Below are 22,929 nucleotides of genomic sequence, written 5' to 3' on the forward strand. Positions count from 1 at the left end.
GCGTCGTGTGTTTCTTCACGTGCTTGTTATTAGTACGACTATGCTGAGTATAAAATGGGTTTTAAAGCGAGATATTTTGAAAAACTTTGTCCTAAAATGTCAATATTTTCCATTTTAGTCAACGACAGTGATGCAGTTTGGCTACACCAAGTCCTACAAATCAGTCAAATCTCAACGCACAGACACGATATACATATTTTTAGATTCAATATGAGTCAAACCATCCAAGTATAACAATATCTCAGATGTCCGTTGTGAATAAACATCCATAAATCCACTTAGAAAATGAAGGAGGAAAAAACGTGTGTCATAACTGCAGAACTTGCCTTAGAATTATCACGTTTTTAAGTTTTCTTCCACCTCAAAGTAATCCAGTGATAGTTATCTGTACATCAATGGCCACACTGCAAACAGGAAGTGCTAATAGCTAATTCGGCATACATTAAATGGTGCTGATGTGTTTAAGAGAAAGACTAGGATTAAGATACATGTGTCAGCGTGCAGAGTACATGTGTGTTTGGTTCACTGACCTCGCTTCGAACCCGCAACGTCTGCAGAAGTTGGACTCAGAACTCTCTGAGCGACTCCTCTCCTGAGCTCCCACAACTTTAAATTATTACTTTGCCTTCCCCTCGTTTCCTCCCTCCTACCCTCACCCGTCCGTCCCTCCCGATACCACATCACATCAAGATCTCTCCTCTTCTTCACTCTCACGTTCTCCCTCCCGCTCTCCTTCTCAGGGGTGTTGTTATGGTCAACGTGAACTGCAGGTGAACCTCTGACCACAGTGTGTGTGCTCAGTGTGGGTGGGCCGTGGCGGTGGTCCGTCCTCGCTCCTCCGTCTCGCTGCCTCATTTTCATTGACCTTCGCCTTCGTCTTCCTCCTCTTCCTCCCCCCACCTTCTCAAAACACACCTCTCCTCCTCCTCCTCCTCACCCTGCCCTGACCTCCTCTCTCTTCCTCCTCACTCCTTATCACTTCCTCCGTCACACACTTTCAGCTGTAGTCTTTGGCTGCGCTCATGCTGCAGCTGAAAGTGTCCCACGTCTGATTTTATTTATTTTATTTTATTAATAATCGTAGATCGTTAGTTTTACACTGAAACAGTCAAATCTACTGAAGAGTACTCGAGTATTTTCTTACGTGTTCTGACTTTAATCTGAGAATTTAGACCTTTTTTTTCTTCCAAAAAAGTGTTTCCGTAAATCTAACTGAGTTAAAGTTAAAGTTAAAAACAAATTAATTCAACTCAAGACCAAAACAAGTCCAAACTTAACCCTTTTTTAATTATTATGTCTTATTATTAGAATATTCTTGTTTTTATTAACATCTTCATCTTAATCATTTTGTTTCTCTTTTCACAGTCATATTGTGCTTTAATTAAATGTTACGCTGCAAAAATATTTTCTATTTTACTTGTTGTTGCTTGTCTTTTTATCCTTTAATCTGAGTATTTGTTGTAAAATGTAAAAATATATAAACATCAGTGGTGTTTTTACTGTTTGCTGACGACTGACACTTGTTCATAATACATGTCGTAAATGAGTCTAGCAGTTGTTTTTAATTTGATCTCATCATATTTCCGTTACGTCCGTCATCCCTGTAGATTCTAGATGTTTATATTTGTTATCTATACTTTTAAAAAAAATTATTTGGGTTATGGTAACGAAGTGAAGAGCTAGATATCAGCTCAGCGAGGACGAGCAGATTAAGTGTACGAAATGGGAAAAAATACCCACGACTGAAACTACCGGCAAAAACATTTTAAAGAAAATGGCACCCGCGCCTTAGCAAACATGACAGTCATCTGCCTGAATTATTATTTAACTGCTGACTTTGTGATTTGATTGTCTTAAGTGAGAAGACATCGGTAAAATCAAGACAGCAACGAGCACCACACTCCCTTTTTTCTTCTTCTTCACCCCGAACGCTCGGCCACATCCGCCTCTCCATCCTCCTCCTCCTCCCTCCTTTTCTTTCTTTGTTCTCCTCATCCTGTTGTCTCATCCCTCTGCTATGTTAATCGGCCTCGGAGATGAAATAAAAGCAACAAAAAAAAAAAGATATTTTGTTTACGGCCGGCGTGCATACCTGCATCCTCTGCTTTTGAACGCGGAGGGGTCAAAGTGCGCCGCGTTTCGCCAGATGTGATGGAAAATGACCGGAGGGGAGGCTGGCAAACTGGAGTCTAGTTGTTTCATTATCACCTCACACACACACACACACACACACACACACACACACACACACACACACACGTAGCGGCGAGGAGGCCTACAACATCAAACACTTGCAGCGAGTTAAACCACAGTAGCCCCATCTGTACCTGTGAGTCTATCCTTCACACTGCCAAAGTTCAGAGTGATATCAGCTTACAAACTCTCTCTCTCTCTCTCTCTCTCACACACACACACACACACACACACACACACACACACACACAGAGACATGTGATATCAGCTTGCAAACACTCAGCACACACACACACACACACGTGTACAGATGTGCATTAACAGCTTGCTCTGACACCTCTCGAGGCCGTCCAGAGAGCAGATCTCTGCCTTTTGGGTCTCGACTGGATGAAGACGTCTGTCAGTGAGCGCTGATGTTCATGGTTTGGCTTTTACATCCTTTTTTGGAAGAAATTTAGGAAAAGAAGGGAATAAATGACTCCATTGTAGTGAGATCCAGCTGCACAAGAGCAGTTGGGGTACGATGTTGACTGGACACGAGGGTTTTTAAAAAGATGAGTCAGTTGATCCTTGAATCAGGGAGATATAAAACACAAGATATAAAAAAGGTAGACGTCTTCCCTGTAGACTGTAGAGAAACATGAATGCAGTCTTGATCAATGAGATTATGATATTAATCCCACATTGGTTTCCTGGATGTACTGACAGGGGTTATTCCTGTTCCCCATCTCTATATATCACGCACTTAATGGGGGAACCTGAACTCCTATTTTTATAACTTTTCTGGAGCATTGTTCCGATAAAAAAACAAACTATTTCAACCTGAAACAGCTCAAATTTGATCTGAAAAGCAACAGGAGGCTCAACGTGGACACTTGGGACGCTGCAAACCTCGATACGCTCCCTTACCGATGAAGCAATTTCATTTTCACAGATCAATGCAGCTGCAGAAATGAGACGATCGACATCAGCGTCGGCCCTCAGCTCAGTTCAGAACGAGGCGGTCATGAGCCTGAAGCAGTTTTTGGTAACTCACCAGACATGTCAGAAGAAATATAACTGTTACAGAGCTGGATGTGGTGGCAGCGCTCAGCATCGGATCCCATATCTCCATGGAGGCGAAGTCCTGTTCATTTGTCGCGTGAAGCCAAAATGACTCGACCGTGTTGTGCACACTAGAGACTTCACGGCTAACTTCCTGTTTAGCACCTGGCTAGCTTGAAGTTGGATACTTTCCAAATGTTATTGGACCGAATGGCTCAAATTATGACTGATAATGATTATGAGAAACGAGTCGTTGAAAAAATGTATCCGCCGTTTTACAGCCCCGTCTTTCACGACGTTAGCTTAAAGTCTTTTTGGGCCGCAGTGCATCATGTGACGATGTAATTACACAGTTTGGCCACTATGAAAACTGGTGCTCGTCCTGGATTTTACCTAGTGGCTGTTTGCAGTATTGCAGCGAAAACATCTCCGTTTTCCCCAAAGAGCCCCATTTTAAAAAGAGACGTTCGGAAAACTGTCGACACCTCGAACTGCAAACGAGCTCAATCGTGATTTCTTTTCTGAACTTTTGATGCATTTGTAATCAGTCAAATCTGCGATGTCATCACAATGTAAGCGTGGGAAACTAAAGCTGGAAGCAAGAAACTTCTTCAGTCGACCGACTCTCGTTGGATTGAACGGGCGCCATCTTTTGGTCCGGAATCTGGATCTATTATAAATCTACGACTTAATTACAGCAATGGCAGTTTAGCGCTAACGTGAGCTAACGACCACCCGTAACTCAACATGAATCAGAGTCTTTGTGTCTTCTAGCTCGATTCTGGACTGACGAGTCTGGTAATGATTTGCTTTCACAGAACAAACTGACCCCATTTGACGTGCACGTTTCGTCCGGATCACAATACACTTGCATTGTGTGTCTTTGTTTGTTTGCCGTTCGTGCGCGTACCACCAACACACGCTTGTAAAGTCATTTTTACACGCCATGCTCCTCTCATTAGTCTTTGTGTTAACTAGCAGTGAGGAATGCAGTTTGAACAGCTCAGTGGAAAAAGCAGTATAATTTAACAAGATGCTAATCACCAAATTGTTGAGGTGTTTAGTCACCGCGTAGCTGCACGCTGCGACGTCTTCCAGGGCACCCAGGTAGGAGAGGGTGGTCTGCTCTTTACCTCATCCTCCGGGTCATCGAAACATGCCGCTGATGGGAACAGCTGGAGCGGCGCGATGATGTGGCGAGGAGAGAATGTCTCGCAACGGAGAGATCAGAGGAGGGAGTGTTGTCACGGACGTTTATCACACTGTCCATAAACCAGTGATCGTTAACTGATTAGGTCAAAGGATGAGAGGGTGTATGTGCTGAAACTGGGCTCAATACAGTAAATGTTTGTTTATTTAGACATTTAGGTTACAAATCTGTTGTTTCAACAAGTTTCCAAAAACCTTTAATCCAAATTTAGTCCAGTCTGGACGTCACCATCGTCTCAACACTGGTTCTCAACCTGTGAGCTGAAATAAAACTGACATTCCCGTGATATAACTTGCGTTTGAATAGATTTTATTGAGATTGTATGTGAGAGTTTTGTCGTCATGATATCCTGGACCGTTAGATTTAAAGTATAGCAAAGTATTTTTTTAACTTTTCAAGCCCAAAAGCTCATGATAAGTGTGTATCAAGTGCAAATGAACCAATATTCTTCATTATTCTCTGAAAATATTCAACTGTAGGCGACAAAAAGTGACAAAAATCAAGAGCAGTTTTGAAGCTGCTGCCGCTGTCGTCATTTTAGCTAACTTCCCCTCCCGACGTCGATGTCGGGGATACCAGAATATGTATGTATATATGTATATATATATGTATTTTCTCTTTTACTACATGAGCAGGAGGAGGAGAGACATGAGTTACTGACCAAACACTCTTTAGAGCTGTTTAACACTTATTTTAATACATATATATGTATACATACATATATATCACTTACAGCAGCTTTAATATGACAATTTGAATACAATTACTTAAATTAATATGCAATTAAAATCATTTAAATGTATTGTATTTATTTATTTATATTTATATTAATAGTTTTTTTGTTTAATTTTGGCCAGATGTGGCCAGTTTTTGACACAAAAGTCATCCTAAATGAGGATTTTTGATCTCGGGCTTCTTCTTTTTCTTCCTCGGTGAGGCCTCGTTGGAGAAAGTTCAGAAGTGATCGCAGTTTTGATTTCATCTTCTGTGTTTTGGAGTCAGAAACCCACTCCTGACAGGTTCATGCCGGTCATGTGACACACTTCTGGTCATGTGCCTCCAAACCAGGAAGTGGATGTTCTCGTCTGCTTGTGCTCAACTTCAGGCTCCATCTGCAAACATCCTCTGCATCAACTGAAGGTATCTGAAGCGTTTTATATGAACATGCATCTGTAACACGCTTTCTTTTAATGCCGAACAGATCTCAGCTGAAGCACATTTGATTTTCAAGCCGGCAGATTTCAAGTGCAAGGATCATGTAGAGATGAAAAGATTTAATTTGTGATCGTTTGTTAACAAAAATACTTTAGACAAACCTCTGAGAGCTCACAAGATAAATCTGAAGGGTCACAAGATGGTTATAAAGATAAAAAAATACATTATTTTGTTTTATTTACACTTTTATCAAATCTTTTTTAAACTTTACTGTGAATAACTGGACATTTCTACCATTTTGGAGGCTCTGAAAAGCATTTATGTAAAACAATTTGAGAAAATAAAATCAGTTTTCGGCCCATTGCTCCACTTTAAAGGGAGAAAATACTGAGAATCACTGACCTATAGATCAATACAGTCATAACTTTAAGACATATGTGAGAGTTAGGGGCTTTAGGATGTAGTAAATATTTTCAATTTCCAATTTTTTTGTGAAAAAAATGTGTTTTGATGGCATTTTCTGTAAGGTTTCATTCATTTTCACCAGAACAACTCAAAATGAAAGTTACAGCCCTAAATTGAGACATAATTCTGGGTCTTTATAGTTGATAGAAAATATATATTAGCTTAGAAAATGACTGTCTTCCATCCTCCACGTGTCGTGTTAATTTAAGCGTGTCGCACGTTACAGAAAACTCGTCTGACCTCGGGAAACCTTTAAAAACTCCCGACACATTCCTGAAATTTCCCAAGGTGCCTTTTTCTAAAATGTCCTGTCCGTCTTTATCTTAGATGTTTCGACCTTCACACATCCAACCAAAAAGTTACGAGACGGGAGAGCCGAGCCGGAGGAGGAAGAGGAGCGTGAGAGTACAAGAGCGGACGTCCCAGACTTATTCTGAAGGGACTTTTAAAGGAAACGGCTTCGACATTGAAAAGAACAGTAAGTGTTGGAGTCACAGGGCACCCTCGCACGTCTTCAAGGTCTTTGACGGATGTCATTCACACCCACACCTACACACACACACGCACACACACTTACAAACAGTCCGTAAATGTCAAGGAGAGGCTCCTGACATCTAACACTTGTCCATTTCCTGCGCCTGACAGGAAGTTCAACAGCTCAACGAGACAAAAGAAACCAAAAACGCCCTGTTTGTCATGTTTTTCTGAGCACATCGGGCCCGAGCAACATCATTACTGTCCGTGTTTGTGTGCTGTGCAGTGTGGGAGCTGTAACTTTGTCCTGTCTCACAGTTTCGTCCCAACAAAACAATGCCCGTCTTTGTTCGGCCTGGTGTTGCTCGACTTCTATTGTTTTGTGTTGTGTGTGTGTTTGTGTGTGTGTGTGTGTGTGGCCTTTTCTCACACTCACACACTCGCTCACGCAGAGTGAGATTTTACTGAAACAGTGGGATGTTATGATTACAAATTAGCATCAGTGCTAATAAGATTTCGGGCTGTTACGGGGGGGGGCTTTTATTCTGTCTCGTTAAGCAGGACGGAGGGGGGCTCTCATTTTGCTCGCTCGTTAAAGGCAGCGCTTAACGACCTTCGAGGCTGACAGTAAAAACAGTGATGAAGTGAAATGAAGTGTGTGTAGTTCATGGCTGTGGTTATCAGGGGTTGTCTGCATCAGAAAGTATTTTAATGTTTGTTTGGTGTGGCCGCCTTTACGTTTCTTTTCTGTATGACTTGACTTGAGGCATGTTCACTTAAATGACTTGTTCATTAAATGTGTTCAGTCTAGTTGTTTTTCAAGGACTCGACTTTCCTTCACTAAAGACTCAACTTGACGTTCCTTCACTAACGACTCGACTCGACTTTCCTCACTGAAGACTCGACTTTCCTTCACTAACGACTCGACTCGACTTTCCTCACTGAAGACTCGACTTTCCTTCACTAACGACTCGACTCGACTTTCCTCACTGAAGACTCGACTTTCCTTCACTAACGACTCGACTTGACTCGACTTTCCTCACTGAAGACTCGACTTTCCTTCACTAACGACTCGACTTGACTCGACTTTCCTCACTGAAGACTTGACTTTCCTTCACTAACGACTCGACTTGATTCGACTTTCCTTCACTAACGACTCGACTTGACTCGACTTTCCTCACTGACGACTCGACTTTCCTTCACTAACGACTCGACTTGACTCGACTTTCCTTCACTAACGACTCGACTTGACTCGACTTTCCTTCACTAACGACTCGACTTGACTCGACTTTCCTTCACTAACGACTCGACTTGACTCGACTTTCCTTCACTAACGACTCGACTTGACGTTCCTTCACTAACGACTCGACTTGACTCGACTTTCCTCACTGAAGACTCGACTTTCCTTCACTAACGACTCGACTTGACTCGACTTTCCTGAACTACAGACTCAACTAACTTGCCTTAACTAAGGACTAGATTTGACTTGCCCAGGTGAGATGACTTGGGACTTGCCTGAAACTTTGACCCTGTGACTTGAGTCTTGCTTGAGAACTGGATCATCTGACTCGAGTCGCTGGTCTGGTGCACGTCTGAGCCTGGTCCTGATGTTCTCTGTGTATTCTTGATGATCATGTGTTTACAGTGTTTACTCTCTGCGTGCCCACATTGTTTTTTGTGTTGCTGGATGTTTGTTGACAGTGTTTATGAGCCCTCTCATGTGTGTTTTTGTTTGTTTAACAGTGTGTGTTTCCAGTTGCTTTCTGGTGGTCACAGTTACACAATATGCCTCTGTGTTGCTGCACAGATAGTAAAGTGAGTTTCGTACTGTGATGATTGCTCTATAAATCTAAGTGCACACACAGTGTTTCTGAGAGCAGCTCATTGTTCTTTGTCTCGTATGAGAGCGGTGCTGGTTCGGTCGCTGAACTCTTTATCGCTGTGGCGTCCTGATCCGTTTGTGGTGGCTTCATTTAAACGATTTATAGCGCACGGTTTGAAGTGAATTCAGGGTGTGTCCAACTCCTTTTCTGAGTTACACGGTGGATAAACATGGCGCAAGGTGCAAAGGGGTTGTATTCAGACTCTTAGAGGGCCGTGGGTGTATTCTGGGTGTAACATGTATAAAGACACTGACCATCCCCTTTAAAAGACAGGTGAGCCTGCGCCTTAGATGCCTTAAACCTTATTTCAAAGCTAAAAGTTGAATTGTTTACTCCGTCCTGTCGAGTTTATAACCGCAGCTCAGACACGCCGCAGTGTTTCACCATTTCCTCACAAGCTTGTTTAACTCAGATGTCCTCCAGCTGCTTCACCCGTCACTGAACTGATGGATGGATTTATCTGTTGCTACATTGTTAGCTCAGTTAGCCGTGCAGTTAGTGGTCATACTAGCTGACCCATCCCACTCGGTCTACCCTGCCTCGTGCCTGAAAACCTCCTCCTCCACAGAGTCAGCTAACTAATAGGATTACTAACTGTTAGCTGCTAACTGAGCTAACTAACTAAGTAACGAGTGAAGCTGTCTGTCCATCAGGAAATGTATAACACCAAAAATCACAACTTTGAACTCTTCCACTGAGTATTTGCTTCACATTTGAACCTTAAACTACCTTTTTATATCTTTTAAATGAAATATAAAACCCTTTCTTTGACATCTCACGCACGTTTGAGGGTATTTCATGACCTCTCTGCAGACGGTGGGCCACCCTGCCTCCATTATTCCCCCTCATCCACCTTTTTTTTATTCCTCGCTACATTAAACCCCTCCAGACTCCTGAATGTCGCAACCTTTATTGATACCTCTCGATGCCAGCGGCGGCCCCGGGACCACCGTGACTGGCAGTGAGAGACGCTTTCTTGCCCGCATTTACTCATATGATTTAATACGCCGTAAGCAAGCTCACGATATTCTGTGTTAGATTCCTTTGTGTCCTGATCCGGAGGTCTATAACTCTCTAATTGGTTTCTGTCTGGGGAGAAGCGGTGCCAGCGAGGACAGACGAGCCTCGGTTTAATATTTTTACCCACTCATATTGCGGTTTGCTTCCCCTTTTCCTAAAACATTAGAAGCCTTGAAAAGCAGCCAAAACCTGATCCAAATACATTCGCTTCACTCCTTTATTCCTCCTTTTTTTGTTCGTATATATATATATTTCTCTTTTTATTCCCTCGTTTCAATGACTCCGGTCTCCTTCTCTTGATTTTCCCTTTCATCCGTAACTCCTTTCCTCCTCTAAGCCCTCCTCACTCGCTCCTCGCTAATTTTACAGCTCTTTGTTTCCTTTCTTACTTACTTTTTTTTCCTCCTCCATCCAGTCGTCCTTCTCGTTGTATTTATTTTAATTAAATGCTCAGTTTATATGTAATTCCTAAAGCCGGGACTTATAGCGGGGCGGCGCAGTTAAAGTTAAATCAGCGTAGACTTCATGTTCAGACTCAAACGACCAATCAAAAGCGACTGGGACGCCGGCCAGCTTCATGATGTAATATCCTGTTGGGTTAAATCCTTTTATTTGAATGTAACTTGGACTCTTTTCTTCTTCTTTTTTTTTAGTTTCTTTGCATCCTCGAGTTAATGCTCCACACACACACACACACACACACACACACACACACTATGTCTCATATCCTTTCACTCACCTCTGTAAATGCGAGCAGGAAAAGGGGGTTTAGACGTCAGAGAGGAAACGGCCAAAACATCATTCCAATATGTTTTTATTGCTGCGATTATTAGATTTCATAAAATAAATCCATTTTAACCGAGTTTACCGCTTGTTTTCTCGGCCTGTTTCAGAGTGAGGGGCGACGCTGTGTGTGTGTGTGTGTGTGTGTGTGTGTGTGTGTTTTGTCATGACTGCTCTTAAACTTTAACCTTTAATCACCAAATCTTTTTCACATCTGTGTGTGTGTGTAATTCTAATACTTAATGACATTAGTGCATATAGTGTGTGTGTGTGTGTGTGTGTGTGTGTGTGTGTGTGTGTGTGTGCGTGTTCAAAGGCGTCTGCTACAATAGAGCCATACATCGGTGCTAATTCTGTTGCACAGCTCGGCTCAGTTTCCACCGGCGACCACTTAATGTTATAACTGTTTCCCTTACTTCAGCGTAGGACTGGTCTACTCTAATCTCTACTTGATGTCTGTGTGTGTGTGTGTGTGTGTGTGTGTGTGTGTGACAGCAGGATATTAGCATGTATTTTCCACATGCAAGTGTGTTGCAGCGAGGTTTCCTTCATGCTTTCATTTTAAATTACGTGTCCAAACATTATTTTATATTTGTCTTTTAACATCAGAATAATAAAGTCGGGATCATTTTTCGAGCTGATCTCGGCGCCGTCACCTCGCAGGAAGACGGTTCTGGGTTGGAACCGGGCCCTTTGTGTGGAGTTTGTATGTTCTCCCCGTCCCAAACAAAGCAGAGCGGATGGACGATGGGTTTGTCAGAAGTGGGGAAAAATGTGACACAGTGGACGTCACCGTTAAGTTAAACTACGCAGTCAAAGCGAAGGATAACCGAACATCAGCCGACACACGTTTCAGCAAAACTGTGTGTGTTTGTGTGTGTGTGTGTTTGTGTCATCATGCCCACATTTCATGGCTTCATCGTTGTGCAAATGTGCGACTCGTTTCTCTGCGTGTTCGAAGGTGTGTCGACCATTTCATGTACGCAGCGCAGCAACCGTTACATTACAAGGACCATTGTGGCTTTAAAACCTCCTAGTGTGAGTGTTATGACTCTAACACATGTGGCTGACACACACACACACACACACACACACACACACACACACACACACACACACACACACACACACACAATTACTGTACCGATGGCTGCATGATTACAGTCTACATTTACCATAAAACCTTAAATTAATAAAGTATGTGAAACATCCTGTGTGTGTGTGTGTGTGTCAGTACTGTTTGTACTCTAAAGTGACCACACACACACACACACACACACACACACACACACACACACACACTGCTCTCCTGCTGTTTTAGGAGCCGTGGTTTCGATCGAGCAGACCGAGGCCTCTCACTGGTTGTTGGCAGGTGTCCAGCGGCCAATCACAGGCCTCCGCCAATTAGAGCCAAAGGTATAGGGAGCAGAACATTGTACAGGCTGGTGTGTGTGTGTGTGTGTGTGTGTGTGTGTGTGTGTGTGTTTGCACGGACAGTTTTTAATGTGTGTTTATATATATAAAGTACATTTACAATGTTTTCAATTACAGTACTCTTACTCTCATTACTTCCTATACTAATATACATTAATATGTTACTATACTAAACAAATTATCGTCTAGATATATATTTTTGTGTGTGTGTGTGTCTCTGTGTGGCGTTCACTGACTCAACTGCACATTTACCCATTAAGATAACAGCACTGTAGCTCTGCCAAGAAGGCTATTAGAGGAGTGTGTGTGTGTGTGTGTGTGTGTGTGTGTGTGTGTGTTGTACTTGCGGCCTTCATCACAGTCCCACCAGTTGATTTAGTGTTACCCCCCTGGTGGTGTGTGTTTTTTAAAGCAGCTCTACTGTAGAAGCACGGAGATTAGCTGACTAATAAGGGGTTTCTGGTGTGTGTGTGTCTGTGTCTGTGTGTGTGTGTGTGTGTGTGTGTCTGTGTGTGTGTGTGTGTGTGTGTGGGCGGTCTAGACTTCAAACCTCTACCTCAGCATATTAGGAGTAATCAGTAAAACCTTAAATTCAGACTTGTATTTCTGCCTCCAGTTCCCTCTGGTACGACTTCCTGTTTCATCGTTGTTTGCGATGCTGATTTTGTCTTTTGGCTCGTCACAAACAGCTGCCAGTAACATTATATCAGCAAATTACCAACTGAAGTCAGACGTTTACCAGCATCAGCAGAGACCTTTGCTCTTACTCTTCCTGCAAAATAAACCCTCTTGGATTAGCTGGAAGATACGTCGTTACAAAGCTGTTTTTCTGACAGCAGTAAAATGCAACTTTCACATAAATTGGTTAATTTGTAAGAAATGACCAGAAGCTCCGAAACTATAGGGGGCAGCATAACTGAGGCCTCCCTGTGAACACGACTGGACACCAGACCGAACACAGCCTCCGAGATCGACGGAGGTCAGTTTGAAGACAGGAGATAAAGTATGGAGGCGATTTACAGCGGCTCTGTCCAGGACTATGACTGAAGAGGGGTTAGAGAGAGTCGGGCATCAACAACGGGTGAAAACGAGGCGTAGACCCAGAATATTTTTCACATCTTTCTCTGTGAATTGAGGATTTATTCTGATGAACCAAGAGCTGATTGGGAAAAGACAAACCAAGACTGGTTCGGCACGTTTTATTCAGTTTATGTCGAGTTTGAATTAAGCTTGAATTCAGACAGTGTGTGGTTGTATTTTTCTGTTAAGGTAGGGAAATAAGTGAAGTATCTCCTTTCTAAACATAATGTCAGTTTATTTTCTTGACTTATTAGACTTAGAAGTGAAGCTGTAGACACAACGTCAACACTATTGTTTCTTCACTCTCTGTCGATTCAGTCTGTTCATTTTCTTTTTCATTTTAAACTAAAATTCTGGCCGTATTTTAAAAAACTCCTGTAATGATGACAAATGTTCCCTCGCTCAGAAAGCACATAAAAACTAATCGAAAGTACAATAACAATTTTTAACATAAATTTTCAGGTTACGGCAGAAAAACAAAGTCATTCACCTTCTTCACACACACACACTGACTGCTAAAGACCATTTATATAAAAAGGGAGGAAAGAATAAATAAATGTTTTCAGTAGCTGGAAAGATATCAACTCCTTAGTTGGAAGGCTACACACACACACACACACACACACCAGTTTAGACCCTCACACACACACACAGACACACACACACTGAGTCTTGCTTCAGTACCAACACAAATAACCGGGTAGAAAAAAAACATCATCTTGGTAAAAATGTAGCGCAGACTGCCAAGGCCACGGTCCTCCCTTTTATCACAATAAATCATAGCAAAAAGTTGGAGTAGTGTGTGTGTGTGTGTGTGTGTGTGTGTGTGTGTGTGTGTGTGTGTGTGTGTGTGTGTGTTTGTGGGCGGCTGTGTAAGCGCTGCCTTTGTTTTCCATCCCACTTATAAAGGTCAGGGCCCTCGGGAGTCATTATATCACCCCTGATATTAATGCCTATGAGCTGAGATTATGACTGTGTGTGTGTGTGTGTGTGTGTGTGTGTGTGTGTGTGTGTGTTACCCATGTGTTTCTACTAATATAATTTGTCTGAAAAGTACAGTTCATTACTGGAGTGAATGTGTGTGTGTGTGTGTGTGTGTGTGTTTTTGTATTTTTCCAAGTTCATTTAGTTTAATTAGACAAGCTGAACAGTGTAACCTGTATGTTTTAATACACACAGCTGCTACATGTTTCTATGAATCCTTTTAGTCAACGTGCTTTTAGTATTTTTAGATTAATAAATGTCTTTGTGTGTGTGTGTGTGTGTGTGTGTGTGTGTGTGTGTGTGTGTGTGTGTGTGTTAATCAGCCTTGAATGTGAACCCTAAGTGAGAGCAGGCCTTCTGTCTTGACTTCAGATTTTTGTCTCGTTTAATGTCTCCCCCGCTCCTCCGTAACGTCTGTTCTTGTTAACGTGAACCTTTTTTATGTTCATCGTTTAAATTAGAGGATGATTAATCTGATTTGTTGTAAATGAATGAAAACATGTACGGAGCAGAAGAGAAACATGAAGAGGGAGCGATCAAGAAGTCCATATGTGGCTTTTATTGTGTACATGTTCAGTCAATATTTTGCAGCCTGGTCTCAGTCGTACCACTCCATCCCACCGAGGAGATATTATTGATCCCCACCGCTCACTCTGCCTGTGATTGATTGGTTTCATTAGTTGCGTTCTTTATGCTCGATTGAAACCATTTTCTGTCTCACCCAGTAGCTCAGCTGATGTCTGTTTTCTGTGATTTTTGAGCTGTAGTTTTCCTGGTAAACACACCGACCTCTTCGGCCTCTCTCCTGGTCTTCTGCTGCTCCTGTCTGGATCACAAATCATCCCGAGCTGCTCTTCACTGTCAGAGTGTCTCTGGGCCTCGTTGGTTAGAGCCGACAGGTGGACTGACGCCACCCGGCCTCTTCGCTCTACCGAACGAGCCCAGAGACATTTATTTATTTATGTACAAACAAGCCACAAGAAAAATCCAAGCACAACCCGTTAACAGCAGGCAACCACTGAACATGCAGTTACGCTGATAGAGATGTTTGTGGCCCTGATGACGTTAGTCTGCAGGACATCAAGAGGGAGGGGGATCAATTGGACCGGTGTCCACGGCCGAGTGCCTGTTCTCGGCTGTCCTCCCGTGCCACATACCTCCCGGATGCCCTGGTAGTTCGACAACCAGAGGGAGGGAAAATATTTCATATGGTACCGAATCACAAACAAGTTAGAACATGTGAGGTTCTGAACCTTTGCTTGTTTCAGTCTCACACCATCACCCATCAGCATTGTTTCTAGCTGAGGCAAACAAAGCAAGCAGCTGTCTGAAAGACTATCGAGCACAAATGCTCATGATTATGTTTTGGGATCACTTCAGTTGATAGTTCACCCTCACAAGTCGACCTACAGGCTCCTACGTACGATATAAGACGATATCTCTAACAACCAGGTGAAACTCCAGCCTTCTAAGTGGAGGAGCAGGGTTTTCATTACATTTAAAGAGCTGCCTCTGTTATATTTTTACAGCCCGGTTTGCTACAGTATAGTCTGTCTCCGCAGTAAGTGAATGGGAGCCATATGGAGATCACAGCACTGTACCTGAGCTGCTATTTGAGTCACACAGACCGAGTATTGTACTGAGAGAAAGAGGACGATAAAAGAAAAGGGAGGAAAGAAATGAGGTGGAGGAGAAAGGTGTGTTGAGGAAGGACAACAAAGCAGCATAATTCAAATCTGAACACAACATGACGAGCAGTGAAGTTCTGGGTCAATATTTTGATCATAACTTTAACTGAAAATGGAAAAACGTCCGCCTCCCCGACCTGCACTGCTTCCTGTCACCTGTCACGTCTCCTCTCACAGATGAGGGCGTTCATGTCTCTATGTTCGAGTGAGCGTGATCTGCATTTTAAGTCTCCGTCCTCGTGTCACAAAACGACTTTGGCTGAAGTCGGGATCAAAGCCTTCGCGTGGAGAGAACAGCGGCAGCCAGCGCAGATTTCGAGGCGAGGCCCGAGGATTTGGTGAAGTTGTGGCGCAGCTGTGCGACACATGGAAGACCATGAATAAATTAAAACACACGCCGCAGAGAAGCGAGAGCCGGAGGAAGACTGTAAGAAATGGAAAGAGAGGAAGAAGTGAACTGAGGACTGAGGCTGAACTCTGCGGCGGCCGCAGACGTAAGGACGGCGAGGAGCTCTGCCTCTGCATCGCTTAGAGCGATTACCACACGGAGGCTGACGCATGATTGGACGACGAGACGCAAACTCTCTTGAAACGCTGCTGTTAAACGGAAAGACAATAATGAGAACACACACGTGCATGCTGTACGCGATGACGCACACGGATCACATATACACATAATCGCACGCAATGACGCATGCATGCATAAGTATTTCCTCGAGCGAATGCGCGCACACACTTGACGGGTGCTCGCTGAGAAACGCTGGCTTCTCTGCGAGCTTCTTGTGTTTATGCACTTGATCCGGTAACGTTAGCAGACTGACGGCCTCCACTTAACGCTCATTAACCGTCAGTCAAAAGGGGGAAAGTGGAGAAAAGAGTGACGGCTGCTGAGTTTGCTGTGCAGACAGAAATCAGCTCTCTTTCACTCTCTAACATAAAAAAAAAACGCTTCACCTGAAGTTTGATCCCGTTTGGTTTATTCATGTTGACAAACGCCGCCGGGGTGTGTGCCTTCACATCACTATTTCACATGGAACCAGTGGCAAAACAAACCCAGTGTATCTGGGCTGCAGTACCAGCGGGAGAATATAAAATATCTTGCAAAAGGCCTCCTGAATTCAAAATGATCCACAAGTCACACTGGACGGTGGTTAGAGGGCAAACATGTGCTGCCGGGGCTCTCGTTGTCACCACATTCCCGTTAAGCACGGTGCACACAGCACACTCATGTTTTTCACAGAGACCCAGAAACTAACAAGCACTGGGCTCCACCAGAGCCCCCAGGAAGAGCGCCGGGCTTTGAAGCTCAAAAAATACTTTTCTCAATAAGCTAACATTGTGAAAGAAGCGTCTCCAAAACGCTGGGTACTGGATCATACTGTATGTTGGCTACAAACAACATTAAAGTGTTTAACACATGTATTAATTGTTTTTTTTACTGTTTATAAATGTCTAATTTTGGGCTTAAAATGTAATGAGGTGTCTCTCTTTCATAATTGATCCATTTTGTGATATAAGTTCCCTGAAAACAGACTCGAATGTGATAAAACAGTCAGATATTATGTCAGAAATCCATGTATATATGGTTCAGATGTTTCACGATGGTCCAAAATGCAACTTCATGCGTTTTTGTAACTCATCAAGAACATTTCAGAAGTGTACGAGGCACAAACTGTGAATATCAGCCTGGTTTCCTGTCCCACATGAATCCACCCTCTCGTACTCCCACTAACCATCTGCCAGATGTGAGTGTGCGGAGGTCAGGAGAGCATGATGGAGGGAGGGAGGAGAAGGAGGTATAATTTCACACCTGTCAGGTTCATGGCCTCAGAGAAGACGACAGGCGAGGGAGATGAGGGAGAGGTGAGAAGTCTGAACAACTCTGTTCTTCCTCCGCTTTCTGCTTTTGTTTAAAGAACACGTGCAGACGATCCTCCGAGCAGTTTTCGAGACGGAAAAGGTTGCAGCGAGGTTTAACTGGGTCAAAAAAACCCAAAACAAAACAATATTTATTATTACCTTCATCTGCTCACCTTGTAATACCTCTGCTGTGTCAGTCTGTGCTGTGTTTCTCCAAGCATGAGGCATTTAAAAGCCTATTTATATATATAATAATGTGTGTATGAAGCAACTTTACAGGATAACGGTTGTAGAATATCAGTGAATGGATGGATTACGAGCTAGAGCTGTTAGCATATAGGCTAACATTGTTAACAATGGATCATATAATGCTAAGAGTGTTACTGAATCATCACCCAACCCTGCTTTCTCTAGAGCTTTTTAGCACTTAGCATTTTAGCTCATTGTTTTCTTTTATGGTCTGCGACTTTATTATTTTGCTTTAGTCTCACTGCTCTCTTGAATCTTGCTTATCCAGAACAGACGAAGAAGTTAGCAACTAGCTAGTGAAGTTAGCTTAACATTTAGCAGCTAGAGAACCAGATATTTCATTCAGGAGCTGGTGGAGACCAAAATCTTTGACTTAAATTCATCAGGTGAAAAGAAACATGATCCAAGATGAATGCTAATGTTGCACAGTGTGTAAATAGACGTCTAAATGGGCAACTGTTCGCTAACGTTAGCAGCAACAACAAGTCAGTATTGCATTGTGCCTACTACAGCTTCATAGAGCTGCTAGCATATAGGCTAATATTGTTAACAATGGATCATATATGTCATATAACTACATTTAATGCTAAAAGTGTTGCTGGTAGTGACAATCCCAAACATCAGCTGTGAATCATCACCCAACCCTGCTCTCTAGAGCCTTTTAGCATTTAGCATTTTAGCTCATTGTTTTCTTTTATGGTCTGCGACTTTGCTATTTTGCTTCACTCCCTCCGGTCTCATGAATCTTGCTTTCAACCACAGTAGGCAGCTTTTTTTTTTAGAGAAAAATAAATCCACTGCACATTACTTATCCAGAACTAAACAGCAGACAGACAAAGTTAGCAACTAGCTAGTGAAGTTAGCTTAACATTTAGCAGCTAAAGAACCAGATATTTCATTCAGGAGTTGGTGGAAACCAAAATCTTTGACTTAAATTCATCAGGTGAAAAAGAAACATGATCCGAGATGAATGCTAATGTTGCACAACTGTTTGCTCAAGTTAGCCACAAGAGCTTTACGAGGTGAGTGTTGTGGTTCGTGCCTCTGAGGCTGCTTTAAAACTGTAAAAAGTGACTCATAGTGCTTCAGAATGATCAATACCACAAAACAAAAATAAATTAGGGTCTTCTGACTCTGAAGCTTAAGGGAAAATGTTTTTCTTTTAAGTTTTATAAGTTCTTTTAGCTCCCGGCTACAATTATTATATAAAAAAAAAGGGCAAACAGTGCCTTAATCTTTCCAGTCCTGAAAAATGGCAAACTGTGCTGCACGTTTTTATGACTGCAGCTTTATCATAAATACAGCTTTCATCTTGTTGAAATAAAAAAAAAGGAATATATAAACACAGCTCAAAGGGGATCATACGAACAAAAGGTGAACCTCCCCTCGAATAAGGGAACAAGATTATTTTAATAAAACATTGGCACACGAGATAACGATATAGTTTTTCAAAGCATAGAAAAGCATGACGCGCTTTGAAAATTACACCGCTATCGTGTGTACAAATGCTCCGGCAGAATATTCTATTGAACGCTATAAGATGCTAATAACAAAAAGATTTTAAAGTAATGAGAAAAAGATATCAATGAGAGATTTTTTTTTTCTTCTTTCTCTGTGATGAAAGCAGCGTGTCTCTGTGTTTGAGCCTTGCCCTGGTGTTGAACTGTGGGTCTGTGCGTGATTATGAGAAGAGAGAAGAATGTGGTTCACTAACAACACGAGCCCCGAGGACGGTGCCTTCCCAGGCTGTAAAACACATTCTGGTGCTGTTCACACACACACACACACACACACACACACACACACACACACACACACACACACACACACACACACACACACACCATCAGCGAGATGGACGCCCTGCTGGTTTCGAACTCAACAGCTGTCGGGGTGTGAAACCTGATAAAAGCTGAAGAGACTGAAGCGGGAGGGATCGTCCAACTTTTGATAATAAGGTGATACTTTACCGATCCAGCGGAGGTCAGAGGTCAGAGTTAAGCCGCGGAGCAGCGCCCCTGGAGCTGGAAGAGATTTAGTGACTCGCTCACTAATGCGCCAGTAATCAATATTTTTTTTTTTATACGAGCACTAAATCAAAAATACTTGAGCTAATGTGAAAGTGAGAAATCTACACTCAGCTGAGGTATTTTAGCCTCCTTTAGCTTATTGTTCGATGCTGCTTGCTCAGCACCGAACAGCTGACGAACGTTAGCGACTCGTTAGTGAAGAAAGTGGAAGAGTCTGATCATTTTTAAAGGTCCCATGCTCGATGCACACAACAACCCGTAACTGTTCCTTTAAACGAGCCGTCAAGACTTCCGTAAGGTTATGATGTCACAACGATACAGTGGTTACAAAAACAACCACAGAGCTGGTGCCGAAACCACGGTCGGCGGTTCCTGCTCAGGCTTGTGAGAGTTGACCAATCAGAGCAGACGGGGGGGGGGGGGGGGGGGGCTTAAAGAGACAGGCACTAAAATGAAGCGTTCAGGCAGAGGGTGAATAGAGGTGCTGCAGCGATGGACAGAATGAGGAAAATAAAGTGTTTTTTGAACAGTAAAGTATGTAAACGTGTTCGAGTAGACCCCAGAAATGAGCATAATATGGGACCTTTAAGTTGGTGGAGACCAAAACAGAGTTGAAAGGAGATTGAGCATTTGTCTTACACTCAAAAATGTGACTGATAACACGTCAAATTTGGCTTTCACGGAAACATTAAGAGTCTCACTGCAGTATTTAACATCAAAATTTAAATGTAAGCTGCTAATAGGCAGATGGAGGTGAGTGACAATGTTACAGTGGTTATTTTTTAAAATGTTTTGCTTCAGTCTCTCTTTCAAGTAAGAAAAGTACTTGCATAATAACGTACCAAACTTTAATTCATGTCGTAACATGGCGCCAGATAGCAGAGGATTAGCATGTCCATCCGGGTATCATGTTATCATCGCTGCTGATTGGAGCTGGAGCCAATAAACGCCTCTGAAACTCAGTAAATACCAACTGTAACCTTTCCCATTGTGGACAAATGTCAGTTTTGTTGGGTTTTGCTGTCCAGTGTGAAAGAGGTAATATATTGTTTACACAATGTTTTTGAAGATCATCTCGACATTGAAGCTAAAATGCGAAAACCGCTGACAGTCTTTTAATGTCGATGCTCCACTTACAGCTGTGACACCTGCCACTTCAGGAGCATCACAGTCATTAAGCCTTAAAGATCTATAAATATGGCTGACTTTTATCACTACGCCGATATGTGAATTAATGCAGGGGAGTTAAATATTTTTATTGCACGATTAGAAACAATACCCCATAAACAAGTAATATAACAGCCTGTCTCCTTAAAATCTGTTTTAAGATCTCTCAGTGAATACCTGGTGACGCCATGCGCCAAGAGTCGGAGAGAGCATGTGTCACCTCAGGCGCCGCAGGGCAGTAATGTACTGAAGAGACTGAATTTATCAACCGGGAGCGACAGGAAAAGGCTGAGTGGAGGGTCAGGGTCAGTCTGAGAGTCCGCTTTTATTATTCAGTATCTGATATTTATGAGACGGATTGATCGCGCTGTTGTTGAGGCAGAGCTGAGGAGCTCGTTGGGGTTATTTACAGCTCATCACGGGTCAGAGGAGCCATCAGGACACGATGACATCATAGAAATAACAATGTGGACAGAGATGCACCGAAGAGAGAGTGGGTTACAGTAAAATATACTGAATTTTGAATATATTTTAGGCATTTCAGCGAAGTAAACATCTGCTCCTCCTGACATTCAATTCATGTAAAAAGAAAATAAAGAAAAATATATGTAAATAACCATCTCCTGACTCAGACTTCTCTGAGGAGCGCCTCGGGACGTGCTAGAGGGGTAACTACAGCGTCTAAGTTAAGCTTATTTAACTATATAAATATATAAACATTATCATTAATCACTGATCAATGGACTGACGGAAAGAGATGAAGTCAATCTCGACTAAACCAGAACAAGCCGAGAGAAAGAAAGAGAGATCTGACAGACGAGCGTGTGGACAGAAAAATGGATAGAGCTGTCAGCTTTTCCAAACAGACAGATCCCCCTCCTGCAGTTCATCATTAGAAAACACACCAGTGTCTACACACACACACACACACACACACACACACACACACAGACACACACTGCAGGGGTCTTGATATACGAGGTTGCGGTCATGTGCTCGGCTCACGGTTGCCGCCTGTGACGATTGAATCACAGACCACAATGATGTCATATCTGTCTGGCTCGATAGTGTGTGTGTCTGTGTGTGTCTGTGTCTGTGTGTGTGTGTGTGTGTTTGTTCTAAAGTTATAAAAACCGACTGACCTCAGCTTTACAGTAAATCTCTCCCATTTTCTTTTCGGTTGTCTCAATTCTTCACCCTGAAGATGAGACCTGATGCCTCGTGTGCAATTACTGGCAGTGAACTCGGCCTGCGGGGTTGACGAATGGAGAATTACCCGGGATTACCTCGGCTGCCATTACTGAGAGCACGAGACGAGACACCGTCATACTTATTAATGGAAATTATGATGTGCACTCGTGAGTTTGAGGGAAAATTAATGGGACGACCAACATTTATTACCTTCCTTTTAAATAAATTGGCACGAGTCGGGATACAGGGACAGTGTTCAATACGCTGTGGTCGTCATGTCGGGTTTGTCAGATGAACTTCGTCAAGCTGGAGGAATGATGTCGGGAAGTTGTTGATCCAGGTTTTGCTGGATTGTGATCACATTAAAGCTATAATATGTAAGATCTCTGCATTAAAGGTGCAATATGTAAGAAATATGAATTATTTTATACCTCAGGAGGTGATAGACCGATAGAAAACAACACCAACACTCCCAGAGCTCCCAGTCTGGGCAGAGTCAGCCAATACGACCGCTAGCTGCTCGGGTCACTGAGCTTACAAGGTAACCGCCGCTAGCTGTGTGTTAGCAGCAGCTAGCGTAAGTGTTTGGTGTTGTTTAGAGTACCAAACCATGATGTTTTCCTAGCCCAAACCAAGTGGTGCTTGTGTCTAAATCCGATGTGACTCCTCCAGTAGGTCCGTCTCTGCTTTCAACTTTCTCCTCCAGAGCTGGCCAGCTCTGAGCAACAACACCTGGCAGACGTCCTTTGTTTTGTCTCGATAGAGCGCCCCCTGGTGGCAGAAATTACATATTGTGTTTAAATGTGACTTTATCCTGAGCTGCCCCAATGTAAAGATAACGTTTTGTTCCCCCGATTCTTCACTGTCTATCCGTCTTTCAGCAGTCCGTCCATCCTCAAATATCTTCCTGCAGGTGGTCCGCCTGTTATTGTCTTCCCCAGGTGTCTAAATAGGAAGATGCTGAAAGACGTGACGGATTCCTCGAGGGATCAAGGCGGTTATAGACACTCAAAGACAGA

At 42.9% G+C, this 22,929-nt stretch overlaps 1 long non-coding RNA gene across 1 annotated transcript in view; it reads left to right on the forward strand.

The window, feature by feature from the left end:
* The first annotated feature begins 5,525 nt into the window (after positions 1-5,525).
* The window catches only part of LOC141003408 (uncharacterized), a 92,060-nt gene continuing 74,656 nt past the window's right edge, over positions 5,526-22,929 (forward strand). The window contains exons 1-2 of the long non-coding RNA XR_012179713.1: positions 5,526-5,587; positions 6,395-6,545. This is a non-coding gene — a long non-coding RNA (uncharacterized lncRNA). The remainder of the gene's footprint in view (positions 5,588-6,394; positions 6,546-22,929) is intronic.

The sequence above is a fragment of the Pagrus major genome, chromosome 10 (assembly GCF_040436345.1).
Source record: "Pagrus major chromosome 10, Pma_NU_1.0".
Taxonomy (NCBI): domain Eukaryota; kingdom Metazoa; phylum Chordata; class Actinopteri; order Spariformes; family Sparidae; genus Pagrus; species Pagrus major.